The sequence below is a fragment of the Trachypithecus francoisi genome, unplaced genomic scaffold, assembly GCF_009764315.1.
Source record: "Trachypithecus francoisi isolate TF-2019V2 unplaced genomic scaffold, Tfra_2.0 Lachesis_group9, whole genome shotgun sequence".
In the NCBI taxonomy this organism is placed as follows: Eukaryota; Metazoa; Chordata; class Mammalia; order Primates; family Cercopithecidae; genus Trachypithecus; species Trachypithecus francoisi.
In genome coordinates, this window is record NW_022681474.1 from 18,241,401 (window position 1) to 18,266,366 (window position 24,966).

At 37.6% G+C, this 24,966-nt stretch overlaps 1 long non-coding RNA gene across 1 annotated transcript; it reads right to left on the reverse strand.

Moving 5' to 3' along the window:
* Positions 1-474: 474 nt before the first annotated feature.
* LOC117082338 lies at positions 475-1,864 on the reverse strand. Its single transcript, XR_004436555.1, has 3 exons — positions 1,828-1,864; positions 611-616; positions 475-578 (listed from the first exon to the last, which is right to left on the reverse strand). It is a non-coding gene; the product is annotated as an uncharacterized LOC117082338 (long non-coding RNA).
* Between the last annotated feature and the right edge of the window lie 23,102 nt (positions 1,865-24,966).

Genomic DNA, 24,966 nt, shown 5'->3' on the forward strand with positions numbered 1-24,966 from the left:
TTTTGGGGATCTCTTCATAATAATATAGAGGATCATCACCCTTCCTCTTTACAGCTACATAGTATTCCAATTCGTGAATATCTCACAGTTTATTTTAAAAGTCCTCTATTTTTTAACATTAGGGTTGTTTCTAGTCTTCTGCTTTTATAAATAAGACCACCGTGAATATCTTCATACAGATGCCATTTTTACCTGTGCATCTTTGGGATAGATTCCTAAACATAGGATTGCTGGGTCAAATAATAAATATGTATAATCATTCTGTAATTTTTTATTTTTAAAAATCACGTTTTAGTCCTTGTCCATATGTGACTATATTTTACAGAATTTCACTCAAATTGATGAGGCTTTCTAAATTTTGTATTTACTTTTGTTTTGAGATGAGATCTTATTCTGTTGCTCAGGCTGAAGTGCCGTGATGCAATCATAGCTCACTGAAGCCTCAAGTTCCGAGGCTCAAGCGATCCTCCTGCTTCAGCCTCCTGAGTAGCTGGGGACTACAGGCCCACACAACTGGTGCCTAGCTAATTTTTAACTTTTTTGTAGAGATAGGATTTTGCTTTGTTGCGCAGGTTGGTCTCCAAATCCTGGCTTCAAACAATCTTCCCACCTTGACCTCCCAAAGCGCTGGGATTACAGGTATAAACCACCACACTTATCCTGTATTTATAGTTAATATAATGTTTGTGTTTTCATACAGCTTCATAATTATTTTTTATTACTCTATAATAGTTCATCATTGAAGAATGTCTCAAAATCCTTTTTATCTTTTGTTTCTTTCCTTCCTGAGTTACTATGTAATGTTAAACTGAAGGAAATCTATAATACTTTTGTTTTTGCCATGTGTAAGGCACACTAGGCAGTGTATTTGTGTGTGTGTGTACGTATGCATAAACATTTCTGTCTCAGAACATTTAATGCCAATACATTTTCATTTTTTTAATTTGTACATGCAAATTTTTGAAAAAACTTTGATTAGACCATCACATCTTGTACTAAATCCATTAGGTGATGGAGAGGCAGGCTTGATCCAAGGCAGGCATTTCTATACACTTGGAGCAAAAAGACTGAGCATGACCAGCATTCACAAATTGTATTCGTTTTAAATATTTAAAAAGTTCTGCAATCACAGCACTTTGGGAGGCCGAGGGAGGCAGATCACTTGAAGTCAGGAGTTAGCAACCAGCCTGGCCAACATGGCGAAACCCCATCTGTGCCAAAAACACAAAAATTAGCTGGGTGTGCTGGCACAGGCCAGGAATCCTAGTTACCAGGGTGGCCGTGGCATTCATCTCTCTTTGCCTATAGTCCACTATTTCCTTTTCCCCTTGTTGAGGGGTTGTGCTGTAGGTCAAGAGGAAGAATTGCTTTCTGAACCCAGGCTTAGGAGTTCCATACCTCCTTGTGAGTCCTCCTAAACTGGATTTGTACCTGGACACTCCCTTCTGCTTTCACAGCTTATTACAGAGACTATTTAAAATTACAAAGCAAATTACTGAAAAGGGTGTATTTAGACAGTCTCGTTGGTTTGGCATGGGAATCTCCCTGCAACTTAGGAGGTGAATTTTGCTCAGTTTTCTACTTTATATAGTGGGAATCCTTAAATTTAAATAATTTAAAAGAGTTGTGAGAATTAAACACAACCTAATATAAAAATATTTTAGCTATTAAACTTTAGTTTCTTTTAAAAATTATATTCTAAATAAAATCATGGTCACTTTGGATATTTCTTTTCTTTTCTTTTTTTTTTTTTTTTTGCAACGGAGTCTCACTCTGTCGCCCAGGCTGGAGTGCAGTGGGGCAATCTCAGCTTGCTGCAACTTCCACCTCCTGGGTTCAAGTGATTCTCCTGCCTCAGCCTCCCAAGTAGCTGGGACTACAGGCGCCCGCCACCACGCCTGGCTATTTTTTTGTGTTTTTGGCAGAGACGGGGTTTCACTGTGTTAGCCAGGATGGTCTTCATCCCCTGACCTTGTGATCCACCCGTCTCGGCCTCCCACAGTGATATGATTACGTATATGAGCCACCGCGCCTGGTCTGATTTTATATTTCTTAATCCAACTCAGAACCCCTGTGACTTCTCGTGGGAAAAATAGAAACAACATGGTTAAGCCTAATATAATCATTCAGCTATCCACAAATAGATGATTTTTGTGGTACAGAAAGTCAGATATCATATTTCTTAACTGTTTTCGTATCAGAAATTTATTGTCATAAAAATCTAGTTTTTCTCTTAAAATATACAGAGAAGTAAAAATATTTTAATTGCTAAAGTCACACTTTAGTGGTAAAATGCAAAATTATTAACATGTGTAACAAATGCCAAATATGTTTGTTAAATGAAGAAATCCATGAAAAGTCATATGAAAGTGGACATGAGGCCAGGCGCGGTGGCTCACGCCTGTAATCCCAGCTCTCAGGGAGGCAGAGGCGGGAGGATAGCTTGAGCCCAGGAGTTTGAGACCTGCCTGGGTAATACAGCGAGACCCCATTCTCTAAAAAAAAAAAAAGAAAAGAAAAAAAGAAAGTGGACATGAGAATCACTTAAGATTATTTACAGTACAATTACCTAGGAGGCTTGAACAGAAAAGGAAACAAAAAGAACATAAACGAATGAAAAAAATAAATAATGAAAGAACACCTGATTTTTTTTTTTTTTCTTAAAGAGCAGCCAGAAAGAAAGGGAATCAGGGGCATTTAAAATGTAATATAACTGTGTGCGATTTTCTTCCAGGACCAAGAGCCACACTGTTATCCAGTGAAAAATGAATATGAGACATTTATTGCTGCCAGGGGATTCCCTGGACTACCCGTGATAGGCTTGAACTGAGACTTTGCTTGAAGGTTATGTGAAGACTTTGTCATTCAAAGTCGGCACCACTGACAAGAACTATCCTCAGTAGGGTTACGCTGAGCTCCAGTGGATAAACAAAGGGGCAAGATATATTAGAAAACATGTGAATGCCCTCTGCCTCCACACCATTACTCATTCAGATTTATGGTGTGTGATTTTTGACTCACTCTGGCCAGGGTCACTGGTCATGCTATAAGACGGTCTATCATCAATAAATACACAATGATCACAGGTGCCAAAATATGCACAAGCCACTGTAGACATCCCAAAAGAAAACCAGTTATTAAATTATGGTCATACTCATTTTAGAAGTAAACAATAATTCCCTGGTTTGATCAACCACCATTTTCAATGGACCCAGTACTAAATAATTTTTCGGCTGTTTCTAAAAATCAAATTCACCCTCATGGACCAGAGATTTACTGCTCCAGAGGATATTAAGAAAAAATATTCTACAGGTTTTGATAGCAGTCTCTAAAACAGGAGTCCCAAAGCTATTTTGAAATGCCACCATCATTGGAATAATGAAAGAATTCCCAAGATGATTATTTTGTACTAGACAACTCTCATTTGTGTTGCATATGCTTGCATTAGTAAGTTTTGAAATTTTCATCAGATATTAGATGTTTTACCTTATATAGCCTTAACTCTTGATTTTGCACTCATTCCCTACAAATAGAATTATTCATCTGTTAATCTTCACCATGTCAGTAAATGGCTACTCTAGTAGTCTGTCAGTCCAAAAACCTGATAGTTGCCAGTAGGGTGACCCACACCTGTAATCCTAGAATTCTGGGTGGCCAAGGCAGGCGGATCACTTGAGGCCAGGAGTTCGAGACCAGCCTGGCCAACATGGCGAAACCTCATCTCTACCAAAAATACAAATATTAGTCTAGTGTGGTGGTGCCCCTCTGTAATCCCAGCTACTCAGGAGGCTGAGGCAGGAGAATTTCTTGAACTTGGGAGGCAGAGGTTGCAGTGAGCCAACACGGCGCCACTGCCCTCTGGCTTAGGTGACAGAGTGAAACTCTGTCTCAAACAAACAAACAAAAATCCAAAAACCTAATAGTTATCTCTGACTCCTTTTAATTTTTATCATTCTACAGCAACTTTAACAGCAAATCTCTCCAGTACAATGTAGCACTTTAGATATTTATGGGAATTTCTCCATTATATCTAAATTAAAGCTAACATGTAATTTTTTATTTGTACACATTTATGGGGTACATGAAACATTTTGCTACATAATATAATGCATATTGATTAAGTCAGGAAATTTAGGGTGTCCATCACCCCAGTACAAAATATTTTTTCTGAGTGTAGTCATCCTTCTCTGCTGTCAAACACTAAATTTATTCCATCTTACTGTATGTTTGTATCCTTCAACCCACTTTCCTTCGTGCTTCCCCCAACTCCCACTCGCCCTTCCCAGTCTCTGAAAATATATATTTTTAAATGTAGAGTAGAGCTGATGAAAAGTAAATCAATTCTTTATAGGCCAATAATGAAAGGAATACACAAATTCTGAGTGTGAAGTTTGTCCCTTGGTAAGTGTCTATATGCTCACTGGCTGAGAGCTTGCATTTTAAGCAACTATAAAAGCAGTGGAGAAAAGTCAAATGAGAAACCTCTGAATGGTGAGAGACTGGACTGAAGACTTGGCTCATGAGATGCCCCATATTCTTACAGGGCAGGAATCTAGGTGAAGAAGGAGAACATAAAGAATTTCTTAGGAATTCTTCAGCCAGGCACCATGGGTCACACCTGTAATACAATACTTTTGGAGGCCAAGGCAGGCGGATCACCTGAGGTCAGCAGTTCGAGACCAGACTGGCCAACATGGTGAAACCCTGTCTCTACCAAAAATACAAAAATTAGCTGGGTGAGGTAGCAGGCATTTGTAATCCCAGCTACTGGGGGAGGCTGAGGCAGGAGAATTGTTTGAACCCGGGGGGCAGAGGTTGCAATGAGCCGAGATTGCACCATTGCACTTCAGCCTGGGTGATGAAGAGGGACTCCATCTCAAGAAAACAAAAATTAAATTAAAAAAAAATTTCAACCCAAATGTCCATCTGTGACAGACTGGATTAAGAAAATGTGGCACATATACACCATGGAATATTATGCAGCCATCAAAAAGGATGAGTTTGCGTCCTTTGTAGGGACATGGATGCAGCTGGAAACCATCATTCTTAGCAAACTATCACAAGAACAGAAAACCAAACACCGCATGCTCTCACTCATAGGTGGCAACTGAACAATGACATCACTTGGACTCGGGAAGGGGAACATCACACACTGGGGCCTATCATGGGGAGGGGGGAGGGGGGAGGGGGGAGGGATTGCACTGGGAGTTATACCTGATATAAATGATGAATTGATGGGTGCTGACGAGTTGATGGGTGCAGCACACCAACATGGCACAAGTATACATATGTAACAAACCTGCACATTATGCACATGTACCCTAGAACTTAAAGTATAATAATAATAATAAAAAAATTTCTTAGGAATTCTTTACTGTGAGCTCGTATTCAGAGGGGTTTGGGGTCTGAAATCATATTACATGTATCGTCCCCCCAAAAAAATCAAGCAAAATTTTTGTCACTGCTCAGTGCCTTTTATTGGTTCACCCTCTCTTCCTTGAACACTTAGTGTTGCAGAATCTGGGCACTTAGTTCTCTTTCCCTACATTCACTCCTTGGTGCAGATTCACTCATAGACTTATGTTTCCCTCTGGCCTAAATTCCAGACTCACATATCCACCTGCCACTAGACATCTTCACTTGATGTCTTGGGGTGTTTCATACCTGAGTTTCATGACTGCATTTCTCACTTCTCCTCACTCCCCACCAAACCAGCTACAACTCAGTTTTCCCCACCTCGGTTGCTCAGACCAAAACCTTGGATCATCCTTCACTCCTGTCTTCTTTTCACATCCATATCCAATCTTCTAGAAAATTCTGTTGGGATCTACCCTTTAAAATATCTATTATTGGCTGGTGTGGTGACTCACGCCTGTAATCCCAGCACTGTGGGAGGCCAAGTTGGGCGGATCACCTGAGGTCGGGAGTTTGAGACCAGCCTGACCAACATGGAGAAACCCTGTCTCTGTTAAAAATACGAAATTAGCTGGGCATGGTGGCACATGCCTGTAATCCCAGCTACTTGGGAGGCTGAGGCAAGAGAATCATTTGAACCTGGGAGGCGGAGGTTGCAGTGAGCTGAGATCACGCCATTCCACTCCAGCCTGGGCAACAAGAGTGAAACTCTGTCTCACACACACACAAATATATATATATATGTATATATAAATGCATAGATACATATAATATATAATATTGTGTTTATATATGCATAGATACATATAATATATAATATTATATGTATATATGGATTCTTGCAATAGTATCCTACTAGGTTTTTGTTTTTACCTGTGCCTCTCTGTAGTCTATTCTCAGCACAGTAAGTTGCTGGAGTGATCCCCTTAAAATGTAAATTAGATCATTTTTCTACTCACATCTTACAGTCATTCCTGGTTTCACTCCGAGTCAAGTCAAGTTCTGATGTGAAGACTTTGTCATTCAAAGTCGGCACCACTGACAAGAACTATCCTCAGTAGGTCCTATGGGATTCAACTAGACCACCTCTCTCACCGCATTCTTTCCCTCACTTATCCCTTCTAGCCACCATCAACCCCAATGTTTCTGGAACACATTAATAGACAACCCCACCTTATGAAGTTTTCAGTAACTTTTCTCTCTTTCTGAAACACTCTTGTCCCAGATACCCACATGGCTCACTTCCTCACCTTCTTCAAGGTTTTCCTCACAAGTCACCTTTTCAATGACAAGTACTGTAACCTCTCTATTTGAAATTGTAACCTGCCCTTCAGTTACATCCCTGATCGTTTTTTTTCCCTCTGCTTCTTCTTTCCATAGGATATATCCCTTTTAATACACTACACAGTTCATTTATTACATTTATTTTCTGTTTTGCTATGTTAAAAGGTAAGCTCAACAAGCGTGAAGATTCTGACTGTTTTGTTTGTTGATTTCACCAAAGCACCAGAACAATGCTTAACATATCAAAGCCACTCAAAAAAATTTGGTAAGTTAAATTAATATAGAACAATCATGATGCCCAAATAAAAAAATGGACAGCATGAGAAAAAAATCACCGGTCCTTTTCATTTATAAAAATAGATGTAAAAATTCCAAAGAAAATTACGTCATTTTAAATTCTCCAATATGTAAAAATCTGAAGTGTAAAAATCTAAAGTTTTTAATACATCTCCAATGTGTAAAAATCTTAGTGTAGTATCTGAAGTTGTTTCAATACTAGTAAGTTTATTAATTTACTACATGATTATCTCACTTAGACAAGAGAAATTACTTTATAAAATTCAGATATTATATAAGTATCTCAGCAAACTAGGAATAGAAGAAAATATTCTCAACCTTGTCAAAGACCAGGTTAACATCACACTTACAGGTGAAATTTTTAAAGCATTTTCTTAAAACTGAAAAATATAGATAAGGATGCCTGCTATCACCACTTATAGGCTTTTTCCAGGAAGCATTATTCAGTGATCTAAGACAGGAAGAATAAATTAAAATCATAAGGATTGGAAACAAATGTCACTATTGGTAGGTGATACAATTTTTTTTTTTTTTTGAGATGGAGTTTTGCTCTTGTTGCCCAGGCTGGAGTGCAATGGTGCGATCTCAGCTCACTGCAACCTCCACCTCCTGGGTTCAAGCGATTCTCCTGCTGCAGCCTCCCAAGTAGCTGGGATTACAGCTGCATGCCACCACGTCCAGCTAATTTTTGTATTTGTAGTGGAGACAGGATCTCATCATATTGGCCAGGCTGGTCTCGAACCCCTGACCTCGTGATCCGACTGCCTCAGCCTCTCAAAGTGCTGGGATTACAGGTGTGACCCACCACGCCCAGCCAGTGATACAATTTTTTACATCAAAATCTAAAATAATTGATCAATTATTAGAATAAATAAGATAGTTTAACATTAGCAATATAACACAAAGTTCAATGTACTCCTATACTATAGCAACAAGCAATTAGAAAACACAATTTAGAAAGAAAATGCCATTTGTAACAGTAATGACACCATCAAAAATAAATACCTGATGTAAAGCTAATGACCTGCAAGATAGTTTTGGTTACTTCTAAATAAATAAGAGGAGAAAAATAACCTGTTAATGGTTTGAAACACTCCATAGTGTAAACATGGCAATTTTCTTTAAACTGAAGTCCGAGTAATATATTTCTAGTTGAAATCTGATTAAAATGGTTGCTTTTCTTCGTAGAACTTCACGGCTAATTCTAAAATGTGTTTAGAAAAGCAAATACATATTTGACAAAGAACTAGGGATTTAAATCTTCCATACCACCTAACAAGTCTTATTGTAATGCTATAGCAATCATGTAAATAGTAATTAGCATTGGGGTGGGAAGTAGCAAACAAACCAGTGGAACATGACAGCCTAGAAACAGGCTTTATCTCTGTGTCAAAGTCTGCTATCTGATAGAACAGGCATTGTAGGTCAGTGGAGAAAGGATGGACAATTTAATTAGTTGTACTCTGTCAATTTTTTATGTACATAGTAATAAATGAAGTGAATTCTACCCCATACTACACATAGAAATCAACTCTGGAGGTTCAGAGACTTAAGTGTTAAACACGAAACTTTAAATTTCAAAAGACAATATACAAAAATGTTTTTACTATATTGAGAGTAGGGAATGATTCTTAAATAAGATCCCAAAGCACAAAGAAAAAAGAAAAACAATAAGCTTTACTTTGTATCTGGGGAACCCACACCCAATAGTTCAATGTAGGTTCTTTCTATTTTCCCTAAGTGTTGGCCAGCCTGAGAAATAAAGACAAAGAGTGCAAAGAGAGGAATTTTACAGCTGGGTCACCAGGGGTAACATCACATATTGGTAGGTCTGTGACGCCCACCTGAGCCACATAACCAGCAAGTTTTATTAAGGATTTCAAAAGGTGCGGGGGTGTAAGAGCAGGGAGTAGGTCACAAAGATCACATGCTTCAAAGGACAAAAGGAGAACAAAGACCACATGCTTCTGAGGAAACAGGGCAAGGATCACAAGGCAAAGGGCAAAATTAGAATTACTGATGAGGGTCTATGCTCAGCTGTGCACATATTGTCTTGATAAACATCTTAAACAACAGAAAACAGGGTTCAAGAGCAGAGAACTGGCCTGACCTCAAATTCACCAGGGTGGGTTTTTTCCCCCACCCTAATAAGCCTGAGGGTACTGCAGGAGACCAGGGCATATTTCAGTTCTTATCTCAACTGCATAAGACAGACACTGCCAGAGCAGTCATTTATAGACCTTCCCCCAGGAATGCAATTCTTTTCCCAGAGTATTAATTATCAATATTCCTCGCTAGGAAAAGAATTTAGTGATATCTCTCCTACTTGCATGTCCGTTTATAGGCTCCCTGCAAGAAGAAAAATATGGCTCTTTTTGCCCGACCCTGCAGGCAGTCGGACCTTATGGTTGTCTTCCTTTGCTCCCTAAAATCACTGTTATTTGCACTGATTTCATATTGTTCAAACACACATTTTACAATCAATTTGTACAGTTAACGCAGTTATCACAGTGGCCCTGAGGTGACGTACATCCTCAGCTTACGAAGATAACAGGATTAAGAGATTAAAGTAAGACAGGCATAAGAAATTATAAAAGTATTAATTTTGGGAACTGATAAATGTCCACATTAAAATGAAATCTTCACAATTTATGTTCAGAGATTGCAGTAAAGATAGGTGTAAGAAATTATAAAAGTATTAATTTTGGGAACTGATATATGTACATATTAAAATGAAATCTTCATAATTTATGTTCCTCTGTCATGGCTCCAGCAGGTCCCTCCATTCAGGGTCCCTGACTTCCCACAACAACTTTGATAAAATTTCTAATTATCTATCAGAAGATATTATAAAGAAATAAAAGTAAAACTGGGGGAAAACTAGCAAATACTTTGATTACAGGTGTATATGTTAGTTGCACTCCGTGTAACTAATAAATGACTAGACCCCATGTTATGTAACAAACTCCTAGAAATTAACTAAACAAAGACAATCAACCCAATAGAACCATGAAACAAAATCACAAACTGGTCTCTCTTGGAAGAGGAAAATATAATAGCTTATCTTTAATAATAAAATAATTACTTTAATAATTATAAAATATGAATAATTAAATTAACAATTATTAAATTATTTTATTTTTAAATATATTATTACATTATATATAATTATAGATAAATTACACTTATAAAATCTCTCATTTGTATTTTATCAGTGGATTGCCTATTAAAACTATAATAAGACACCATTTCACATCAAATGGATTAAGAAAAATTTAATAAGCTGAAAATGTCTTGTATTGGTGAAGATAGAGAACCAAAAACTCTTCAACATTATTAACTGGAGTGTATACTGGCTTGACCATTTTAAGAAACAACTTGGCATGATCTAGGGAAGTTATAACCTAGCAGTTCTGCTTTTAAGCATATCCTTTAAGAAATTCTTGAACACGTCCTCCAGGAGACATGCTATGTAATGTTCAACTATCAAGTCGGAAGCTGTGAAGAAGTATGAGGCTTCATCCTTCTTGCATGCTAACAAGTTAGCCAGAGTTTCATAGCTACTGGCAGGAAGACACGGGTGTCAGGGTTAGAAACAAAATATAGTTTATTATTCACAGCCAAAGCAACAGTCAGAGTAACATTGTAGCCCCAAATCCCACAGGATGATGTGGCGAGGGCCAGGTGTTGCCTGTACAAGCAGCGAGAATGCATTGAGAGGAACCCTGAGATTGAGAGATTGATGTTATACAAGAGCTGCTGGGAAACCAGCATCTTCCCTTCCGGAGTGTGCCATTATCTCATTAGGCTGACAGGCAAGCAAATCTCTCTTGGGAGAGGAAAGAGGCATCTCCATCTTCATAATCCTGGGATATCTTTGGGAAGGGAGATGCCTCTGTCTTTATTCTATGGGAAGGTAAATAAGTTAGCTCCAGGGCAGGCCACCGTTTCCGTCTTTGCAGGGCTGTTTGCTTATTCAAATATTTCTAAAATGATAGACTAAAGCAAATTGCCATTAGTGCCTAGATGTTTGGCCATGGGAGAGATTATTGGAGAAATGTATCTCAAGAATTCATGACAGCATAGTTTGTAACAGTAAAACAAAGCAAAACAAAACCCACAAGGCTCAATGACAGGAGACTGGGTAAATAGACTGTGGAATATCCAAACCAAGAAATACTATGCAAAAGTGAAATAAACTACAGATCCTCATCATACATGGATCTTATGTTAAGAAAAAGAGAAATTCATAAAAGTTTATACATTTTTTTAGAGTTTAGAAATGGGTAAAACTAGTAAATACTTTGATTACAGGTGTATACATAGGAAATAAAATTATAAAGAGAACTATTAGTACTCTTAGTGTTTAATTTGAGGATAAAGAAAGGGAATGTGATTGTGGAAGGTCACATAAGATATTCCAAAGGTATTAGCAATACTTTTTTTTGAGCTAGGTAATAGATATTCTCTTTGTTAATACCCTTCAAACTGTACATGTAAGTTATGTACAGTATTTTGCACGTGTGATATATTTCACAATAAAAACAACTAAAAATAGTAAAGAGTCTAGCTTATAAGTCAGGGGAGAGGGAAAAAGGAAGAAAAATTTACCACATGGAAGAATCCCAGATCCATATTTACTATAGACAAGCATTTCAAGTTGAACTTTCTGTAATGATTGAAATTATCTAAAATTCTATCATGCTCGATAATTGTGCACAGTAGCCACAAAGCTACTGAGCACTTAGAATGTAGCTAACACAACTGAGAACCTAATTTTCTAAAAATTTTAAATAATTTAAATTTAACTACCATACATGTCTAGTAGATACTATTTTTAACAAAGCAGAAATAGACCACTGGATTAAAAAAATATCATTTTAGCTTAAAATAAGTGACAACCTATTCTTCTTTGAATCATCAAGGACAGATTCTGTGTATTTTCCCTTCTCTTTTTTGGCATAAATCACTTTACTGTTTGTTTTCCTTTTAAATAGTTCTAAGACAGAGACAAGAAAGAAATATATATATATATATGTAATTGCAATAACAATAAATAATGCTAAAAGAAGTAGGATGGTGAGAAACACCATAAGTATGAGTTTTGAGTTCTTTTAAAACTACTTGGTTTTAAAAGAATGAATAATGAAATTTTCACCTAAGATAACTAATCATTCTAGTGGTGTGAAAAGGCAGTTGAGAGGGAAAGACGAAGTGAGCTACAGGTAGTCATCCAAATCTTATAACAAAAGTTCATTGAGTTCCTCTGAAAATGACAGTAACAATGAGAAAAGAATAATAACTTTTAGCAATCACTGAGTATTTTTTAGTCTTTAGCATCATTTCATGTGCTTTATTAATATGCATTTAAACTTCATAGAAACTTTTGTTTTATTGAAAAGAACTGAAGGGTAAAGTAACTTTTAAGGTCACATAGCCTGTGACCTCCTACAGTTGATAACTTAGAAGGAAAATGGTCATTGAATAAGATCACAAATACAATTCATTTTACAATAGGGAAGTATCAGGGCTGTAGGACTGTATAATGGATAGCTATTTGAAGAAGTATGTTTTCTCTTGTATGTATTAGTCCATTTTCACACTGATGATAAAGACATACCTGAGACTGGGAAGAAAAAGAGGTTTAACAGACTCACAGTTGCACATGGCTGGGGAGGCCTCACAATCATGGTGGAAGGCGAAAGGTAATTCTTACATGGTGGCAGCAGGAGAGACTGAGAGTCAAGCAAAAGAGGTTTCCCCTTATAAAACCATCAGATCTCGTAAGACTTATTCACTACCATGAGAATAGTATGAGGGAAACCACTCTCAATGATTCAATTATCTCCCACCGGGTCCCTCCCACAACACATGGGAATTATGGGAGCTACAATTCAAGATGAGATTTGGGTGGGGACACAGCCAAACTATATCATTGCATAACAAATTATCCCCAAACTTAGCGACATAAAACAAGAAATTGTTATTATCTCATCATTTCTGTGGCCCACGAATTCAGGAGCAGCTTAGCTGCATGGCCTCATTCGAGTTCCCTCATGAGACTGTAATCAGGATGCTAGCAGGGCTACAGTCATGCAAAGCCTTGACTGGGAATAAAGGATCCACTTCCCATTGTAGGTTTGTGGCTGTTGACAACAGGCCTTAGTTCCTCACTGGATCTTTACTGTGGCCTCAGTTCCTTACCACATGAGCCTCTGCATAGGGCTGCCAGCGTATCCTTAAGACTGGCAACTGATTCCAGAGAGAGAGAGAGAAAGTGCAAGATGGAAGTTATGATGTCTTCCATGACCTGGCCTTGGAAGTGACGTACTATCACTTCTGCCACGTTCCATTGGTCACGTCGGCTAACCTGATAAGATACAGGAGTAGGAAGTTCTCACACCAGGAGTCAGGGACTGCTGGGGGCCAGCTTGCAGATTGGCTACCCCAAGAGGTTACACCAATTCTTAAAGCCAAAAATGATCCGGCCCTAATAAAAAGAAATCACAATGAGAGGAACAAAGTCGAGAATGACTTGATAAACATGTAGGAAATGAAATTAATAGTGATTGCTAACGTGTGGGGAAGAGAGAAGAGGGAGAACAGAGAACCCTGGATTCTCAGCTTGAATACTTGAGTAGAGGCCAATACCTCAAAATCAGGAGAAAGAACAGCTTGCAGTGAAAACAAGTTTTCTCTTATTCTTTATCATATTTATCAGTGACTTTTCTGAGCACTTCTTGCTGTCTTCAAACCTCATTATATCCTAAGGTCAAACTGTCCTCAACTGACAACATAGTTTCCTTACAGAGAACATCAAGGCAATTTGATACTGAATTTCATCAACTTTTAATCTTATCATCACACAATACTGTGCTTCTTTGGTCCTAAGACACTTTTTTTGTGGTTTAATGTATTTTAAGTTGGAATATGTGTTCCAATCAATTAGGCTTTAGATTCAATGAAATATGGCTTATTAGTAACTTGATTCCTTTTTTTCCCCTATACATTGTTTCCTCAGAGGAAGATGAAGTTGTTTTGTTTGTTTAAAAAAAAATGCTTGATTATCTGATGGAGTTTGTGTGTCTTGGAAGAGTCAAATTTCAACCCTTTATTTCAGCCTGCTTTCTGAATAGTCTAAACTTTGTATCGTCCCTAGATTCATCATGAATCTTGATGGTTGAGATTAAAAGTAGGGAGGCAAATATGAGTGAATACAAATTATGTTGGGTTTTTTTTTTTTTTCAAACTACTCTTAAGTCCCCAGTAAATCCTGTGATGCTGATACTCCATGCTTCAACCAATATATGGCTGTTAGAAGGCTTCTTTAACATCATGGTGGTTGGGTCTCCATCAAAACACTATGGTCTTTTCAAGGGTTGAGTGCTTGCTTGGTCCAAAGACAGGACTTTTGGTCTCCGACAGCCAGACCAGATAGTCCAAACCTCCAGCTGGGCTTTCAGCTAACTGTCTTATTCTACTTGGCATGATGCCTCTTTCGTATCCTGTTAGAAAGAGAAAATCCAGCAAGAGAACCTTGCTGTCCAATTAAATGTAATAGACCGGGAACCATGATCTAACCCTTAAGAGCCATTTTTGGATGGAAGGAAGCATTAATGATTTTCATCGACTTAAAAAAAAAAAACCCTCATCTATAGAATTATTTTTCTATCCCTAGAGCATTAAATACTCCTGGCTGAAGCTACTTTCTTTTAGAAGTGGGAGGCCCTAAGAAGTTATTTTGGCTTCTATCTAACACCAAGGTCTGAGAATAAACAAATCTTGTATGTCATGGATTTCTCATCAAAATCTATTTTTCTTTTTCTTTCTTTTTTTGAAATGGAGTCTTGCTCTGTCGCCCAGGCTGGAATGCAGTGGCATGATCTTGGTTCACTGCAAGCTCCGCCACTCAGGTTCACACCATTCTCCTGCCTCAGCCTCCCAACTGGGACTACAGGCGCCCGCCACCTCGCACGGCTAATTTTTTGTATTTTTTTAGTAGAGACGGGGTTTCACCATGTTAGCCAGGATGAACTTGATCTCCTAACTTCGTGATCCACCCACTTCAGCCTCCCAAAGTGCTGGGATTACAGGTGTGAGCCACTGCGCTCAGCCATCAAGTTCTTTATTTACATCATGGCTTTCTGAAAAAAATACTTTATACTTATTGAATTTACTCTAAATGAGCATGAGTCATCATGATAGGGATCGTTTAGCTCAGGACCACGGTTTTGGTGTCTTAATTGCACATTGACCCCATCCTTTCCTCACTCTGCTGGTGTTTCTTTCACCTCCCTTGCATTTCCAATCTGTTCTTTGAATTTCTCCCATTCTTGTGATAAAATTTTCATGTCTCTCAACTCTATGAACAAAGAAAAACCCTTTCTTAGATCCTGCTACTTCTTTTACAACTATTTAATCCATCTTCCCCCCTTTGGTTTTCTAACTTCTTAAAAAATGTGACACCAACTATCTTCCTTTTTCTTCTTAAATTCTTTGCAACCAGGCTTCTCTCTAGTGGTTACACTGAAACTGCTGTCCCAAAAATCCTGAGTGCTGGCTAGGTGCCGTGGCTCAGGCCTGTAATCCCAGCACTTTGGGAAACTGAGGTGGGCAGATCACTTGAGGTCAGGATTTCGAGACTGGTCTGGCCAACATGGTGAACCAGCATCTCTACTAAAAATACAAATTAGCCAAGATAGCATCATTGCATTCCAGCCTGGGTGACAGAACAAGATCTTGTGGAAAAAAAAAAAATCATGAGTACTTAATTGCTAAATTCTTTGGGATTCCTTGCTTTTCTCAATATCATTGACTTTCCAACTTTCTACTTTTCTTCCTTGTGTTTTGTAAAAATTCTACCCACTCATCCACTTTGAGATCTTTCTAAAGTGCAACTAGTTCATGTCGTTTCCCTGCTGTCTCCTTCAGCCTCAATATCGAGTAGAGACTCTCGAGGTCATTTATAGGGTCTGCCATGATCTGACTCCTGTTCTGTCATCTCCAACCTTATCTCTTTCCACCTGCTACCTTATACTCCATGCCTTAGCCAAGCTGAACTACCTGTAGTTCCTCAAACATACCAGGCTTATTCTGTTTCACCTCTGACTTTTGCATATGCTTTTCTCACTTGCTGTGACATTCTTCCATATTTATTCTTATTATTCATACTTACATTGAATATGTTATTGTTACATATTTGTGTAGCCTGTAAGCTTTTAGAAGAAAAGATTATGTATCATTTTACTGTTGTATGTTCATCACTTACTACAGTGAGTCTCACTTAGCAGTTTCTCAGTGAGTATTTGCTGATTGACTGTATGCATTATTCATGAATGAATGCAGCATTTGATCCACAAGGCTACTCACACTGTCAACACTCCTTTTCTTTCTTTTCCTGTTGGCCTTTATCTTGTTGAGTCTTCTTTGATCTCTTAGTGCTTGGTTATCATCTCTTGTTTAATCTGTTTCAGGGTCTTTTCCTTCCATTGTCTCCCACACACCTGCAGAATGTTCATTCGGCCCAGCTCTGATCATGTCACTCCTTTGCTATTGCTAAGTAATTTTCAATGATTCCTCATTGCTCATACTATAAAGGTCAAAGTCCTTCGTACACTCCTAGAGAATTTCTGCAGGCAGTAATTATATAGTTTCCTGGTTTTATCTCTCATTAGTCTCGTTCTACTAATCTCCACTCCAGTAACCAGACTACCTTGCCCATGATTTTCTGTTTATGCCGTTCTCCTCCTTCAGAATATACTTCTTCTACTTCTAATAAAAGTTTAGCTGTGCTTCAAGGTTCAGTTCAATTGCCACTCTTCCATAAATACTGCCCTGGCTCCCCAGGGGAACAAAATAGTTTCCTTCCCCTGTGTTCCCAAAGCACTTTGTTTGTGCCTTCTTAGGCACTTGTTATATCTTACCTTGTGTTAAGGATATTTTTGCATTTGCAATTCAGTGATAAGGTGAGAACAGATCTTATTCATTTTTGTATTCTCATGACTGCCTTGCCCATATGTGTTCGATAAATGTTTGTTGAATTGAATGTTAATAAATCAAATATATAAAGCCTTAGTGTTAAGCATTAAATCACGGTGAGTTATACATTTTACTCTTTATCCAAAAATACATGGATAGTGAGCACACCCAGAAAGCTAGTGGCTACTTTGCTGATGCTTTTCTCCTTCAGGAATAGGAACTTCTTTAACTCATAAAAAATGAAGATTAGCTTAACTGAACAGGGCATGAAATTTATGCAGTCCTTAAAATATTATAATAAATAAGAATCATGAATATTAAACATGCTTCCTATGTTCAAAATTGATTTTAAAATACAGTGGCTAAAGCATTTAGAAAACCAATGAGGGTTGTTTAGTATTTCAGACATTTGTCCTCAGTTTCAAACTCTCCATATACCATAAGGTTTTCAAAGGAAATAACCATTCCATCATGTTCACAATAACGACTATTTCTGTTGGATTCTGCGCTCAAGAAAATATTTGTTGCTTAAATAAATAAGCACCTGTGTTACAGTATAACAATCAAGGGTCTGTATATTTTTTTCCCACTTATTCATTTTGTATGTGACCTAGGAAAATTCATCTCACCTCTTGAGAAGGCAGCCACCTCATTGGTAATATGGAGGTGTCAGTACCTTATCTGAATGAGGGCAAAAAGTTACCTGAGACGGCCTAAGACACTCTTATTTTTCACCTCTTCTGAAGTTTTCTTTTACTCATGTGTATCCTGATCTTTCTTTCTTTTTGAGGCGGAGTCTTGCTGTCGCCCAGGCTGGAGTGCAGTGGCTGGATCTCAGCTCACTGCAAGCTCCGCCTCCCGGGTTCCCACCATTCTCCTGCCTCAGCCTCCAGAGTAGCTGGGACTACAGGCGTCCGCCACCTGACCCGGCTAGGTTTTTGTATTTTTTAGTAGAGACGGAGTTTCACCGTGTTAGCCAGGATGGTCTCGATCTCCTGACCTCGTGATCCGCCCATTCTCGGCCTCCCAAAGTGCTGGGATTACAGGCTTGAGCCACCGCGCCCGGCCACCCTGATCTTTCTTAATGAACCCTTCCCACATTATCAATGACATCATGATCACAAATGCTTCCATGAAGTTCAATGGTGTAGCTCTACATTGCAAGGAGTTTTTTGGTAGACTTCAGTCTTTACCTAATAGAAGCACTATCTGGATAAGACGGAGAAACCTGATGACTCTGCAGGAGAGACTGCAGGCAGGGCAAAGCTATCTATGCCCTTGCCATGTGTAAGAATGGTCAAACATCACAAGCGATTAGTCTCTCAGATAAGGGATTTGCTTTTATGAAAAACCCCCAAGGAGGGATGGAGGCCAATCTGGCATCTGCTGCAGCATACATGCATCCTGGCAAACTACTTCAGGTCAGTAGTCAGGAACCATTTCTTCTGCTAGGATGAGCTTCATGTGGAAGTATTGTCTGAAATATGAGCCCAAAGCCACACTGAGTATCATCTGCAAGTGACAAAAACTATATTTGTTCATTAGCAGGGTTAATAGGCACATTCTGGCAGGTCTTATTTCAAATTGTGTTTTCCCAGGCATGAATGAAGTGGCCTTTGAAATTTAATCAGGCATAAAAAAATTACACACATTATTCATATGATAACTGTTCACCTGATAGAAACATCATATTTTAGCGACCTCAACATCTTTTCACAGACATCTGTGGCAACCCACAAATGGAATTCAGCAACCAAACTGGCATTTCATGAGTGGCCTTCCTGGCTAATCCAAACAGTTCATAGAAGCCAGGTAATTTGCTTCCTCTCAGGGGGCACTAAATTATTTGATGAGATGACATTGAGATTCAGCAATACTCTTCGTTACAATAGGACTGACAGTTACTCTCTCCTGAGTAGATGGAGACTTTGACAAGTACAGAGTCGAAGCAAAATCTGCCTAGGACATCCAGGTAGAAATTTCTGGCTGATGCTTGGGTGGACGGTTATGGTATTTATGTCAAATCATAGATTAGTAAAGGATTTTTTTCTTATTCAGTCATGGGTGAGTATGAAAACAGGGCTGCATACACTTCTTTCCCATTTTAAAATACTGTGATATGAACACTTAACATGAAATTTACCCTCTTAACAAACTTTTAAGTGCACCATACAATATGTTAACTATAATCATTCTATTGTATGGCAGATCTGTAGAACTCATTCAACTTGCGTAACTGAAATTATATGTCCATTGGAAGCCACTCCCCATTCTCCCATTCTCTCAGTCCCTGGAACCCACCATTCTACTGTTTGTTTCTGTGAATATGACTATTATAGATACTTCATATAAGTAGAATCATACAGTATTTGTCCTTCCATGACTGGCTTATTTCACTGAGCCTAATGTCTTCCAGGTTTCTCCATGTTGTTGCATATGGCAGAATTTCCTTCTTTTTGAAGGCCATAGAATGTATACATACATACATTCTATTGTATGTATACACCACATTTTCCGTGTCTATTCATCTGTGGATAGACAGTTAAGTTGTTTCTATATCTCGGCTACTGTGAATAATGCTGCAAAAATATGGTATGCAGATATCCCTTTGAGATCTTTTCCGTTCTTTTGGATGTATACTCAGAAATGGAATTGCTGGATCATATGGTAGTTCTATTTTTAATTTTTTGAGGAACTTCAATACTGTTTTCTATGGTGGCTGCGCCATTTTGCATTTCCACCAACAGTGTTCCATACCTGTTCAATTTCTCCTCTTTCAATCCTCACCAACACTTACTATTGTTTGTGTTTTGAATAACAGTCATCTTAACAGGTGTGCATGGACATCTCATTATGGGTTTGATTTGCATTTCTCTAATGATTAGTGATGTTGATCATGTTTATAAATGCCTGTTGTCCATTTGTTTATGTTCTTTGGAGAAATGTCTAAGTCCTCTGCCAACCTTTTAATCCAGTAAATTTTTTTGCTATTGTGCTGTAGAAATTTCTTATATATTTTATATACTAACACCTTATCAGATATATGGCTTTCAAATATTTTCTCCCATTCAGTAGGTTGCCTTTGCACTTGGATAACTGTTTCCTTTGCTACGAATGGCAAAGGAAGGGGCTATGAGTTTGCTATAAATGCCTGGGTGATTAAATAATCTGTACAACAAACCCCTATGACACAAGTTTACCCATGTAACAAACCTGCAACAAATCCCTGAACTTAAAATAAAAATAAAATAAACATAGCCACCTATTTAAATAAAAATGAAGCTTTTTAGTTTTATATAGTCCCACTTGTCTTTTTTTTTTTTTTTTTTTTGAGACGGAGTTTCGCTCTTGTTGCCCAGGCTGGAGTGCAATGGTGCTCACTGCAAGCTCTGCCTCCTGGGTTCAAGCGATTCTCCTGCCTCAGCCTCCTGAGTAGCTGGAGGTACATGCCACCATGCCCAGCTAATTTTTATATTTTTTGTAGAGATGGGGTTTCACCATGTTGGCCAGGTTGGTTTCAAACTCCTAACCCCAGGTGATCCACCTGCCTCGGCCTCCCAAAGTGCTGGAATTACAGGTGTGAGTCACTGTGCCGGGCCCCTCCCACTTGTCTTTATTTGCTATCGTTGCTAATGTTTTTGATGTCATATCCAAGAAGTCAGTGCCGAGATCAAAGTTACAAAGCTTTTCCCCTGTGTTTTCTTACAAGTTTTACTGTTTCAGTTCTTATGTTTAAGACTTTCATTCATTTTGAGTTGATTTTGCATATGGTGTAGGGTAAGGTTCCAATTTCATTCTTTTACATATGGATACCCACTGTTTTCAGTGCCATTTTTTTTAAGAGACCATCCTTCCCTCATTGTGTATTCTGGCACTTTATTGAAGATCAGTTGACTGTACATGTGTTGATTGATTTCTGGGCTCTGTATTCTGTTCCATTTGTGTATGTATCTGTGTTTATGCCAGTACCATACTGTTTTAATTACTGTGGCTTTGTAATAAATTTAAAAATCAGCAAGTGTGATGCCTCCGGCTTTGTTGTTCCTTGTCAGGATCTCTTTGGCTTTTCAGGGTCTTTTGGGGTTGTATATGAATTTTAGGATTGTTTCTCTATTTATGTAAAATACGTCATTGGGATTTTGATAAGGATTGCATTGAATCTGTACATTGCTTTGGGCCATGTGGACATCTTAACAAGATTAAGTCTTCCAATCCTGGAACATAGGATGTCTATTTATTTGTGTCTTTTTAAAATTTCTTTCATCAGTGTTTTATAACTTTCAGTGTACAAGTCTTTCACCTGCTTGGTAAAATTGATTCCTAAATATTTCATTTTTTCATGGTATTGTAAATATTATTGTTTTCTTAATAGGTTTGTCTGTGTTTCATTGCTTTGTCTGAGCGATCTGTATCAGTAGAACTCACCCCGACCCATAAGAAATATGTTGGGTGACTAGTCGCGTAAACAAAGTGCCTATTTTCAACATATTAATCTTTAACTCTCTTAGGAGGAATTAGCATTTATTGTCTACTGAGTGCCAGGCACAGCCTTAGACTCCACATACATTATTCCATTTGATCCTAGCATCTGTCTGAAATATATATTATTAAACTCCCTTTCCATAAGGAAACTCATATTTAGAGAGGTTGAGTAGCTTGTTAAAATTCACATGGTTAAGAAATGGGAGGGCCAGGTCTATTTGATTCCAAAGTCCAAGCTCTTTTTACAAATATACACTGTCCTAAAATTAAAACATAGGCCTTGCTTAGTTAGTTCTAGTATGTTGTGCATCAGAAACAGCTCCTAACCTATGCTAAAAATTATCACATAAGGGGTAATTGAAATTATTTTCAGTGTTTTCTGCAGATGTCTGCAGAGTTAAGATTTTCTGTAATTAAGTTCTGTATTTTAGCAGTCTTCATAAGCTTCTTGGAAAGTAGAAAAGCATTCTTCCTTTGGTTGGAGGGTCAATTCTTATCCAAAGGATTCTCTGAGTTTCCTGTCTCCTTAGATTGTGGAGTTGGACATGACCTTGGAGGTCACAAGAACCAACCACTTATTTTATGCATAAGCAACCCATAAAAAGCTTTGGAAAGGTCAACCAGGTTGATTAAGATCACTCAGCACTTACTGGCAGAGTTAGGAATGACATCTAAGCTTCCTTACTCTATATCCCATGCCTTATTATCAGTGAAATTATTGGTTTCTGAACTAGGACTCATGCTTTTGTTGCATAAAGTAAATTTGGCCACTTTTCTTTTATGAATTGACTACTTCCAGTATGACTGTGACTTACTCTGTTTTTCTCACACATATAGTACATATCCTTTGTACATAGTCTAGCCAAAATTCTGACGTGACTTTGCAGCAACATGGATGTAGCTGGAGGCCATTATCCTAAGCAAATCAATGTAGGAACAGAAAACCAAATACCACATGTTCTCACTTATAAACAGGAGCTAAACATTGGGTACTCATGGACATAAAGATGGGAAAAATAAACACTGGGGTCTACTACAAGAGGGAGGGAGGGAGGGAGGTGAGGGTTGAAAAACTAACTGTTGGCTACTGTGCTCAGTACATGGGTGACAGGATCATTTGTATTCCAAACCTCAGCTTCATGCACTGTACTCAGGTAATAAATCTGCACATGTATCTCAAATCTAAAATTTTTAAAAAATGAAATTATAAAAAAATTCAGCGTGAATTGTATATTTGAGCTATCCAAACTCATATTCCCTCCCTGAACATCTGCTTGGCCTCTTTACACCAGAAACTAAATTTCTTGAGACAGTCCATCTTAATTACCCTGTATTTATAGAGGCTCAAATGGTCCTAATATTTACAGATGCTTATTAAATATGATTGGATTATGCCATTTGCTTGATATTCTTTATTAATGCTAACGTGCATTAGGAGCAAAATTTTAAACTTTTATTTTACGTTCAGGTGTACGTAAGTGCAGGTTTATCACATAGGTAAACTTGTGTCATGGAAAAGCAATTTGTAACAAGCAACCCATTATCAGGTCAATGTGTCCAGTACTCGTGGCCTTATTGGTATCCTTGGGACATAGAAAAAAAACAGAGACACTAGTTTGTACAGCTACTAAAATATTACCGATGCCTTTGCTAATAGAACATAAGGTTTTTCTATTTAAAGCCAAAAAAAAAAAATTCTTTGGTTAATAGGTACAAAAAAATAGAAAGAATAAGACCTACTATTTGATAGAATAAGAGGGTGACTATAGTCAATAAGAACTTAATTATACATTTAAAAATAACTAAAAGAGTTTAACTGAATTATTTGTAAAACAAAGGATAAATGCTCAAAGGGATGGATACCCAATTCTCTTGGGTATGATCTGCTTGTTTTATTATATTAGTATATTGCATGCCAGGATCAAAACATCTCACGTACCCATGAACACATGTGCCTACCATTTACCCACAAAAATTACAAATAAAAAATTTTTTAAAAGTTCTTATAATCCCTTAAAATTATCTTAACAATAAGGCTTAGTTGAACGGGCAAAAAACACACACACACAAAATAGTAGCCAGAATGATGAGTCTACTGAGTAGTGGAGTTGTATTATGATGTATGATCTTTGATTCCAACTTCAGAGAATCTGTTAAGAAAGAAAATACAGATGTAGGATTCCAGAAGGCATCAACAATCTTGAACTGTTAAGTTCTTTTGAAAAATGAGCTGAGCAGAGCTGAGCTATAGAGTGAAAGCAAGTTGATTTATGTCGAAATAAATTACTGGGTGCCATTTCTGTAGACCCAAAGGATTCTGCAGGTTGAATATTTGCAGATTTATATCTAATTTTAGGGATCAGGACATTTCTGTTCTCTTCACCATTTTTCTTGCCATACAAAAGGAGATCGAAATAAGTGCCATTTACTGAGAACTAACTGATGGCTTCCCTAGGTTGTAATGTTTTAATTAGAGAGATAATAGGGCCAGATTCTGCTGTTCAGTGAAGGGAATCTTTTATAAAAAGGCTTATAACAGCATGAGACAGATTTTTATTTGATAATGAGAAACACAATGTGTAAAAATGTAATTGTAAAAAGGACTAAGCAATGGAGTGGTACTAGATGAATATTCTTTTTTTCTAAATACCTTTAGAGACAATTGGCTCATTTGGTAACTATATTGACTTTTTCTATATAGAAAAGTATCAAAACTTCTTGGAAGTGACTAGATTGAGAAACAGCGGTACAGAAACTGGCCCCTCTATAGTTTGTAACCTATGCTTCTTTTGCTTTTCTTTTCTAGTTTGCTCCTCACTGTTTTCCCACAAGAAAGGACTGCATAAAAAGATGTCAAGCCATGTAGTTCATAAGGAGGAACACATTGCTTTTATATCTGAATTTTTAAAAGACACTAACTTAATGTGTTTTAGTTGTATTATTTTAATTATGGCAACAAAAGAAATTGGAAGCTATAAAGAGCCATTTTCTTAAGCCAATTATGTGCACATTATGTTTATAAACAAAATCCATCGAAACTTATAAAAATAAGAAATTTGCATTTATATTAAATCCCAACTCAGTTTTAATAATGCACTTGCTAAATTTTTTAACCACAGATCTGATTGCCTACAAAAAAGGAAAACAATTATCTCATGACATGCCTAAAGAAAGGTCAGGAAATTTTACATTTTCTCAGATATCCACTGAAATTAAAGCAAATTAAAAAGAAAAATTGGCCTTTACTTCTTCTAGTCTCCATTGCAAATATAAAACATCAGGTCAATATTATTTCAATAAGGAGCATTTTGAAAAGCAAACCAAATAAACAAAACACGAATTGTACTTATTCAGCTGATGGTCTTAGACCATAGTCCTGGACTGAGATCTGAATGTTTTGTAACAAGAAGCCTAGACTGCTTTGCCTTTCTATCTAATTTTACAGAAAACTAGGACAATGGCAACATGTCATCACTGAGGGCATGCTATGAAAGATTTATCTTTCCGCGT